Below are 10615 nucleotides of genomic sequence, written 5' to 3' on the forward strand. Positions count from 1 at the left end.
AGATCTATCATATAAAAATATGTGTTTATTTTTTCAAATCAAATGTAAAGTTCACATTCTATGGTTTTATTTGAGGTTAAATCTTTTATTCTGTTTGTTTGTATTTTTAGGAATACTAAGTTTATAATATAAATATTTTAAATTAATCATTAAATTAAATTAGATTTTATTTTAAAAATTAAATGATTTTTAAAGGATTGTCCTCCAGCCCTTAAAGAGGACAATAAGCTAATAAGGTTATTTATTTATTTATTCTTACTGTTTTTATGTATTTGTTATTTAACATATCTATTTAGGGACCTATTATATTTTTAAGGATTTGGAAAATTATGGTCTCAAATATATAATTCTCAAATCAAATCATTCATCACTTTGTCCATTCAGTTATATAGAACTGGACAAGTTTTACCAAGTTGTCTTTTGAAACAGATCCTGAAATTTGGCCCATGGTAATTTGGGCAGAATTCAATTAAATGTCTAGTTGCATCTAGGTCAGTTTTCTTTTTTTCAAGGAGCCTTTTTGTTGAAGGGAGAAAAGGCCTATAATTTAACTTGTCATTTTCAAAAAATATACCATACCAAAGTACTGCTTCCTTATTTTCCTATAAAAAGATGAACGAGAAGTGAGGAATTGTTTTGGACTCTCCTAAAATGCGTCAACTAAAAAGTTAATGAATACCAGAGCCAATAATTGGAAATGAAGTCAAAAGTGGAGACAAACGCTCAGTACCAGCTGCAGCAATTAAATAAGCACCTGCTTCATCCTTCATCCTCCATCACCCCCGCCAACAAGCCCAACACTGCTTCATTTAGATTTGTTGCTATGTTTTTTTTTGAGGGAAAATAACCTTCACTGTCCAAGCATACAGGCACCATCTTATTGATTTTTAACTTGGGCTTTCTGAGTCAAGGAAAAGGTAGTGTTTACCTAAATGTAGTAATGCTCTGTATGTTTCTACCATGTAGAGTTTGAAATAACAGAAGATCCCATGTAACCATGGCAATCAGCTTCACTGACCTGAGGACCACTGTTAAGTTTAGCTAGTACCAAGTAAGTAACAGATTACTCCATCTCAGGGAGGAGAAGTATATCAGATTTCTAAAAGGAAGACTTCTGTGCTTTTAGAGAACCAGAGAGATTAATAAAAGGCAGGTTTCCTTGCATAGAAATAAACTAGCAAACAAATGCCTTTGAGTTTTTCTAGAACATTGTGAACATTTCATTGTCATGAGGAAAGATGAGATAACATGTGAAAGTACTTAAGAAAAGTTAAAAGCATTATGCAAATATAAGGTATTATCTTTATGGCTAGGCTTTAGTCTTTCACAAACCTAATCACAGAAAAGGAGCCAGATAATGACGTGTTAAATTAACTATAACAATACAGTTATACCAGGGGAACCCTTTATGGAATTCAAATGAGTCCCTTGATTGAATCAGAAGGGAAGTAAAACCAAACCATGAAGAATGAGAAGCCACACCTTTGGGTGACCTTTAAAAGTTTGTTTAATAAGTTCAGAAAACAGACTAGAAGAGGAACCTAGTTCCTGATGGGATGAGTAGAAGATGGAGAAAGGGGATCTGTAAGAAACTTGCGTATAGCTGGGATAATTGAGGGACAATAAAGAAGGGGGCCAAGATTCCATGAGCAAAGCTGCTTGGGCCAAGCAGGGAGCCAGAAGTGAAACAAGCACCCAAACTTGAAAGAGAATTGCTGGGGGAGGGGAGGAAAAAAGGCTTTTTCCTTCCCCCACACCCTACCACACTTCCACATCCCATCATCCATGTTACTTTGAAATGGAGTTTCTCTATCTGTAGAGACATTGCATCCAGCAGGGAGCAGAGATGCATGCTCCGGATAGATGTGGATGTAGAGTCAGTACCTAAAGGAAGAAATTGTAGTTGTTCTTCTTTCATTCTTGAAGAGGACCGATGACATCACAAGAGTGATGTCTTGACTTGCTCATGAATTAGATTTAAGTGAGACAGGGCTGGGCAGTCAGCCTCATTCTCTCTTCCAGAGTCATGGAAGTCCAGATGACTGGTGATGCATGCAGTGGGAGATCTTGGCCTTTCTAAAATAAGGCGTTTCCCAGGTCTCAGTTTGTCTGAGGCAATGCTCATTCAATGATTAAGGGTTAGGTAACAATTGAGGCAAAATATGGCCTAACTTATTATCACAAAAATATCGGTCTGGGAGAGGAAGGAAGACCCTCCTTCTGGCCCTCTGACCAGAACAGAAAACAGTTGTTATTTATACTCATAGTAAGACTTTGCTTTGAGGAATGGATCCCTGGTAGCAGAGAAGAGGGTCAGCTATGGCCTTAAGAGATAGCTAGGGCTTACGATTCAAAGTTTGACTCTTTGTGACCTCATCTTGGGTTTTCTTTGGCAAAGATACTAGAGTGGTTTGCTAATTTCTTCTCCAGTTCATTTTACAGATAAGGAAACTGAGGCAAACAGGGTTAAGTGACTTACCCAGATTCACACAAGTGGTAAGCATCTAAGGCCAGATTTGAACTCAGGGAGATGATTCTTTGTGACTCCAGGCCCAGCACTCTATCCACTACACCACCTAAGCTGCCCTAATTATATCTATTGGCTGACTGTTAATGGGAAGGAGACTATTGAAGGCTTGTGAATTATAGTTGTAATAAGTTGGCTCTACACAGGGAAATCCTGTGTAGAACCTGTGAAAGTAGTAGCCACCATGTGGGAAGGGATTCCAGAGGCGGAAATATACAGACACACATGTATATAAATATTCACACACACACATACGTATATATATATATGTGCACAGACATGGGTATATTTGTGAAGACTTGAAGACAAAATATTCTTGCTGCAGTGTATAACCAGAGCCCTCCACCAGGCAAGAGGATTCCAAGTGAGAACTCCCCATTTATCATTTTGAGGTGGTGGGGAGGGGTGAGAAGACATTACGCTCCATCCCCACCTAACAGGCATTTCTCAGTTTCTGAGAATAGAAATTCCCAGGAGGCTGTAGCAGACATAGAATACATTAGGTAAATCTAGCTGGTACCCTCACATTCTGGAGACTCAACACGTTCCTTTAGGGAGTAGATAATGAATGACTACTCTGGCATTGAAAGAGACTTTTTTTTTCTGCTTCTTCCAATTAACAGATTTAGAGCTGCAAGGGAGCTCAGTGATTGTCATCTCCAAACAACTGAGTCTATAGATGAGGAAACTGAAGCCCTAAGGGATAATCTGCTTAAGGTCACCAAGGTAATAAATAGCAAGGCTTTTCTGATTCCAAATCCAGCATACTTTCTACTGAACCATGCTGCCTCAGCGCCTCATCAGAAAACACTTTTTCTATGTATTTGGGTAGGATTCTTTGTCTCCATTCTGTAAGATGAAAGCTTTCAAGTTCCTCAGCATTTTTAGAACCACATTAGGGACTTCTACAGCAGGCCAGGATATACCTTACCTAGTTAGATAAAGGAAAATGCATGGTGAAGTCAGTTTTTTCATGGCGGGACCACGGGAAGAGGGAACGCATCCCGTTAGTTACCAGGTATACCCTTATCCCCACCCCAAGAGGTACTGTTTACTAAAGGAATGTCAAAAAAATCTTTGATATGCTACCTTTAAGAACTGCTTTTGTTTTAGATACCTGAACTTTTTTCCTCCCATTTTAATGTAAACAATGATTTCTCCCATTTGACACAATATCAACTCACTTTGGCGTTTCTTGCCTTTATTTTGAAGTCAGATACTAAAATTAATTTCATGCTTTTCTTTTAACTCTGCCTTTCTAAAAGCATGCCATGTATTGGTGTGGAGGATGGGGGAGCATTTCTATTAACATGATAATGGTTCTGAAATGAGTCCGATGTGTGAAGCATTCCAATTGGCAGCCTTCAGAGCAGCTCCATTTTAGCTTTCTTTCTCTGTGAGCTGCCATGAGTGAGCCACACAACCTGCTATACTGAAGAAAACATTGAAAAAAAGTTCTTTCAGCATTTTCATATTTCCAAATTTTAACTAGGAAAGGAAAGGAAAGTGTGGGGGGGGAAAAGAGCCTAGGGCTATATGTAACTGGAGTCAACCATTAACCTATAGTTAAGAGTAACCAGCTCTGGCTTAAGGAATTATGGGAAAGCTCCTTTTGCCCTAAGGTACTACCCACACTGGTTTTTCTTCTATTATAGGAATTCTATCATCATTTTCATTCCTTTGGATTAAAGTATTGTTTCCTGTTAAAAGACAAATTGCCCCTTACCAAATTCCTCCTCCCAAAAGAAAAGCCACATAAAGCAATTAAAAACAATTTCTAGTTATTACCATCTTAGGAGTCTCTCTTCTTCTTCCTTCCTTCCTGTCTTTCTTTCTCTTCAATCCTTCCTCTCTTCCTTTCCTTCTTTTTTCTTTCTTTCTCTTTCCTTTCTTCTATCTTTCTTCATTCCTTCCTCTCTTTCTTTCCATCTCTTTCTTTTTCTCACATTTTTCTTCCTTTTCCTTCCTTCCCTCCTTCCCTCTTTTCTTTCTTTCTTTCTTTCCTCCCCCTCCCTCTTTCACTTTCTTTCTTTCTTTATCTATTCTTTCTTTCATTCCAGATGAAGATTTGTCCCCACCTTTGTCAAGGTTAATCTCACCCCCTCCCAACTTCTCTTGTAAGTTGTTGCCACTATCTTTTTCTCCCCCACTCTTCAACATTTCTCTATCTACTGGCTTCTCCTCTGCTGCCTTAGAAATCTTACTATTTCACCCTCTTCTTAAAAATCCCTCACTATGACCCTACCATATCTTTTAGCTATTGGCCTTTATTTCTCCTCATGCTAAACTCCTTGACAAATTCATTTACATGGAGAGTTTTCATTTCCTCTTCTCTCACTCTCTTTTGCAAGCTAGCTTCAAACTCCATCAGCTAGCCTCTTCAAAGCTATCAATGATTTCTAAATTTCCAGATCTAATAACTTTTTCTCAAACTTTCCCCCTTGCTTTCTCTACAGTTTTTGACACCTAAAATAATAACACTATTGGATAATAGTAGCTAATATTTACATAACCTACTATATGTGCCAGGAATTGTGTATTAATAACTTTACAAATATTATCTCATTTGATCCTTATGACAATTCTGAGAGATAGATGCTATTATTATCCCCCATTTTATAGTCAAAGAAACTGAGGCAAAAAATGGCTAAATGACTTGTCCAAAGTCACAGAGCTAGCAAGTATCTGATTTGGAGTCAGGTCCAGGACCAGCACTCTATCAGCTATATCACTTTCTCCTCTTGAATACTCTCCTCCCTAAGTTTTCAGAACACTGCTCTCCCCTGTCTCTGCCTCTGTCGTTTTCTGTCTCCTTTGCTAGTTCTTCATCCAAATTACACACTCCAACAATGGGTATCCCCCAAGCCTTTACCCTGGGCCTTTTCTGTTTTGGACCTGTATCATCTTTCTTGGGTATCTCATCAGTGTCCATGGGTTCAACTATCATCCCTGTGCATATGATTTCCAAATATATACATACAATCCTAGATTCTCCCTTGAGCTGCCTCTTAGACACATGGAACTGGAAGTCCCACAGACATCTCAAACTCAACATATCCAAAAGAGAATTCATTCTCTTTCCTTTCCCTATGACTGTCAAGGGTACCTTCACCCTCCCCAGTCATCTTGGCTCACTATTTTGATGTCATCATGGACTCTTCCCTCTTCCTCACTCCATTCATATAATCCATTGCCATTGCCTTCCAGCCTTTCTAGACTTATACTTCATTCTCTTCCACCTATTCTACAACTTACCTATACTCACCTACTTAGAGTTCCTGAAATATGACTCTCCATCTCCTTTCTTTATGACTTTCTCTAGAATATCCCCAGAACTGGAATGCAGTGCCCTGTTCTTGGTTTTCCTGACTTCCTTTAAGATCCAGCTTGAATCGGACTTCCCACATGCTAGTGCTTTTTCCTCTCAGATTACCTTTAATGTAGTCTCTGTGTGTTTATTATATAGGTATATATTCTATGTATATATATATATATATATATATACATGTACACACATATAGATATATATACATACACACATCATATACATATCCGCAAGAATATGTGAGTATGTATACAATCATTGCCACATATAACAACAATATACATATATGTGTACATACACATCTAAAGTTTATCTAATTATATACATATTGTCTCCTATTTTTGAATATATGCTAATTTCTTGAAGAAAAGAACTATTTTTTGCCTTTCTTTTTGTCTGCAGTACTTAGCATAGTGCCTGGTAAGTAATGTTTGTAAGTAAGTAATATTTGTTGTAAGTAATATTCAGTTGTATCCAACTCTTCATGTTCCCATTTGGAGTTTTCTTGGTAAAGATACTAGAGTGATTTGTCATTTCCTTTTATAGATGAGAAACTGAGATAAACAGGGTTAAGTGACTTGCCCAGGGTCACACAGTGAATAAGTTCCTGAGGTTAGATTTGAACTCAGAAAAATGCCTCTTCCAGATTTCAGGTCTAGCCCTCTATCCACTATACCACCCAACTGCCCCTGGTAAGTATTAGGTGCTTAATAAATGTTTGTCAACTGATTGAATAAGTTCAGCATTTGACTCTAGAACATGATAAAGAAGTGAATAAAAGTCCTTGGATGAGATCTCTCGGTAAGGAGGCTGGCTACACAACGGAGGTCTTTCACTGCTGTTTTCTACAACTCAAACTGCCACACCCCCACCCTCCACCCCCAGCACTGCTTGTCCTATATCTGCCACTGTCACAACAGCTTCCACTGCTTTTTTCCTTTCATTTTATCCTAGTTTCCCTGGATGCCCTTTTCTAAGGGTAGAAAATCAGGAGAAAATTCAATTGGACAATTTAGATAAGCAATACTAGACCAGGTTTGACTTCATGGCTTTATTATCATTTCTTCCCCCCCTCCCTCCCCACCCTGGTCCCATGCAGAATAGGGACACTAAAATAGCCTAAGCCAAGAACTTAAACAGAAACTGACTCTGCGAACATCCTTTTCTCCAAAACACCCCCCCACACACACACACACACATATCATAGTAGCAATAATACCTTTAGCTTTTACTGATCTCATCTCACATTCACTCCTTGAAAATGAGCTCTTACTGAAGAATCTATTCATGCCAACTGATGATGCTTATCCACCAAATAACAAACAGTTTTTACATTCATCAAACTTTATACAGTAGTCAATAATTCAAGTAGCAGATTTATTTATCATAATTTATCCTATTCAGAGCAACGTCAGTCACGCAGGGAGCCAAATGGGTCTTCTGCTCCCTGCAGGCCTGTTGAACACTCTATCTCCCGAATCCTGTCTTTGCATTGGCTGTTCTCCATGCCTGGAATGCCCTCCATCCTCTCTTTCCTCTCTTGGCTTCCCTGGCTACCTTCAAGACTCAGCTTAGATCTCAGCTTTTGCCAGAAGTTTTACTGGTGGCTCCCATTGCTAGTGTACTCCCTCTGAGATTACTTTCCATTTAGACCAAATATAACTTGTATGGACGCAATTAATTGCATCTTGTCTCCCTCTTTAGAATGTGGGCTGATTGTGGGCAAGGACCATCTTTTTGCCTTTCTTTGTATTTCCTGTGTTTAGCAATGTAGCAGATTTATTTTCCCTTAGAATGCCTTGCTAGTTTTGAACAGGGACCCAAGGGTACCTATTGTGAGTCCCTTGAGTGAGCTGATCCCACAATCAGGAGACTTGCAGAGGGACCTTTTCTTCCTTGTTATTAACAGGACTTCTGTGCTGTTCAGGTTCCAGCCAAGCAATCTTTTAATGCCTACTGGCAAAAACCTGGGGCAACTTGGTATTTTCCACCATCAACAAGAAAAAGTTTGTTCTATAAGAAATGTTATATGGTAATATGTATAATTCATCTGTTACTTCTAACAGGTGATCCCAAGTTATCTATGACTTCTCTAAAATTCTACTGTAGGAAATCAAGGAGATGCTCATCAATTGGGGAATGGCTGAACAAGTTATGGTATATGAATGTAGTGGAATACTATTGTGCTATGAGAAACGATGAACAGGTGGACTTCAGAAAAACCTGGACTTACATGAACTGATACTGAGTGAAGTGAGCAGAATCAGGAGAACATTATACACAGTAACGACCATAGTATGTGAGGACTGTTTTTGAAAGACTTAGCCCTTCACAGCAATGCAAGGACCTAAAACATTTCCAAAGGACTCGTGATGCAAAATGCCATTCACATCCAGAGAAAGAACTATGGAGTTGGAACACAGAATGAAGCAGTCTATTTTCTCTTTTTTTACGTTTTGTTTTTCTCATGGTTTCTCCCATTCGTTTTAATTCTTCCGTGCAACATGACTAATGTGAAAATGTGTTTAATAGGAATACTTGTGAGGAACTCATATAAAATTTTCATGCTGTCTTAGGGAGAGAGGGAGGAGGGAGGGGGAGAAAATTTGGAACTCATGGAAGTGATTGTTGAAAACTGAAAACAAATAAATTAATAAATCTAGGGAGAAAATCCTACTATAATACCTCTGTGGGGCATAAAGAAGACCCTAAGGACTCAAAGTCCATGCCAACAGAACATAAACTCTGTAAGTATTGTCTACCCCTAGGAGAAGGAAAGGGCAAACCACTTCAGTAACTTTGCCAAGAAAACCCCAAACGGAATCATGAAGAATCAGGCACTATTGAAATGAAAGAACAACAAACCACAAAAGGAAATGTAATCTCCCTGAGGATAGGGACCATTACATTTATGTCTTTGTATCCCCATCACATGGCACAGCACATGCATGGCACATAGTAAGTGTTTCATAGTTTCTTATCAATGGATTGACATTCTATGAAGATGCAAAAGTATGGAGTATGAGTTTGAGGATGGATGACACCTAAGCCATTCAAGAACCAGCCTAGCTAAGTTCAAAGCTGCTTGTCACTAGAGGGTTGGCCACCAGGTAATGATTTTTGTGTTTCACTATGGCAACCCATTAAGCTGCCTACTCCTAAGTAGGCAACATGGAGGAACTGAGACAGCATCTGTAAGTACTTACATAGATTAAATCATAAATCCTTAAAACACTAAAACAAGTACTTATACTAATGGAACAGGGTACCCAAGTGACAGATTTTCCAAGATACAAAATAATTCCAAATTCTTTCTGTTTAGCTTTAGAATATATCCATCCCATTATTATCTTTGCAACAAAGCAACTTCCTTAAGTTTTGCTTAGTTCAATATTTAATTTAGCTCATATTCTCTGACCACACACTTTCAGATAATAATGAGGAGGTAACCTGGGAATATGTTGGATAAAACAGAGAACAAATTTTCATATTAAAAATTAGCTACCACTCATTTCCAAAACCAATAAGGCTCATACAAATAAATGAAAGTTGTCAGTTTTTCTTTAGGGAGAAACAGACCAGCACTAATAATAACAGAAAACTAGCAAGGCATTCTAAGGGAAAATAAATCTGCTACTTGAATTATTTTTAGAGGAAGAGTTTTGAAATGCTATGGTTGGTTGCACTACAGATAGTAAAACTTCATTATCTGGATCCCTTCAAGAGTGGATCTTAATGGAAAGGTGAGCTTTTCAAAATTATACTGGTAATGTTACTATTTTGAAGATGTACTTGGACTCAGTGATTCCACTTCTAGATATCTATTCCAAGGAAACCAAAGACAGAACAAAGATCCCATAAATATAAACATTCATGGCAGCGCTTTGTCTCCCCTTGTGTCCCCTGATGGAATGCCCTCCCTTCTCACCTCTGCCTTTGGATTTCTGTAGCTTCTTTCGTCTCAGCTCAATTCTCATTTTCTTTAGGAGACTTTTCCCAGTCCCCCACTGCCCCAGCAGCCTCTGAGATGATTTGTAGCTATATTTTGTATATACCAAGATATTCATTTGTCTCATCCATTAGACTGTTCCCTCTTTGAAGGAAGGGACTGTTTTCACATATCTTTCAGTCCCCAACATTTATTTACCACAGTGTAAACACTGGCTGTTAACTGAGTAGAAAAAAAAAGTAAATTCCTACAAATAAAGTGATTGTCCTTTAAATGGGGACTGTCTGAACAAATTGTGATCTATTAATATGCCAGACTATTATTGTATGCAAGTAATGATGGCTGTGGAGAATTCAGAGAAACTTGGGAAGACCTTTAATGAACAAAAACAGTTTACAAGATGACCACAGCAATACAAAGAAAAGTAACCGTGAAAGAATTCAGAACTTAGCCAAGGACAGAGCCATTTTAAAGCGCTATAATTTTGAGGGATTCACTCCATTTCCTGGAGCCTCAGTTTCCTCATCTGTAAAATGATACTTACTGTACCTTCCCTGTCTGCCTCATAGAATTATTGTGAGGCTCAAATAATACAATGGAAGTAAAAGCAAACCGCAGACTACGTAGTGGTGGGTAAATATAAGGCCCTAACCATTTTTTTCACCTTGGTTTTGTTTCTATGAAATTAGACTGGGAGCTGTTTGTTTCTAAGCCATAAAGCACTAGGGATGGGGTGGGGCAAAGTAGGTAGGGAGGAGGTCAGGTGCAGGGGAGAAGAGTGATGAGACAGGTAGATTGAAGACATCTGCACCTG

General features: G+C 38.4%; 1 long non-coding RNA gene across 1 annotated transcript; it reads left to right on the forward strand.

The window, feature by feature from the left end:
- The first annotated feature begins 3146 nt into the window (after nt 1-3146).
- On the forward strand, nt 3147-9133 carry LOC140515005 (uncharacterized). The gene is made up of 3 exons (XR_011970801.1): nt 3147-3253; nt 6399-6544; nt 7962-9133. It is a non-coding gene; the product is annotated as an uncharacterized lncRNA (long non-coding RNA).
- Nucleotides 9134-10615: the final 1482 nt, after the last annotated feature.

The sequence above is a fragment of the Notamacropus eugenii genome, chromosome 1, assembly GCF_028372415.1.
Source record: "Notamacropus eugenii isolate mMacEug1 chromosome 1, mMacEug1.pri_v2, whole genome shotgun sequence".
Lineage (NCBI taxonomy): Eukaryota > Metazoa > Chordata > Mammalia > Diprotodontia > Macropodidae > Notamacropus > Notamacropus eugenii.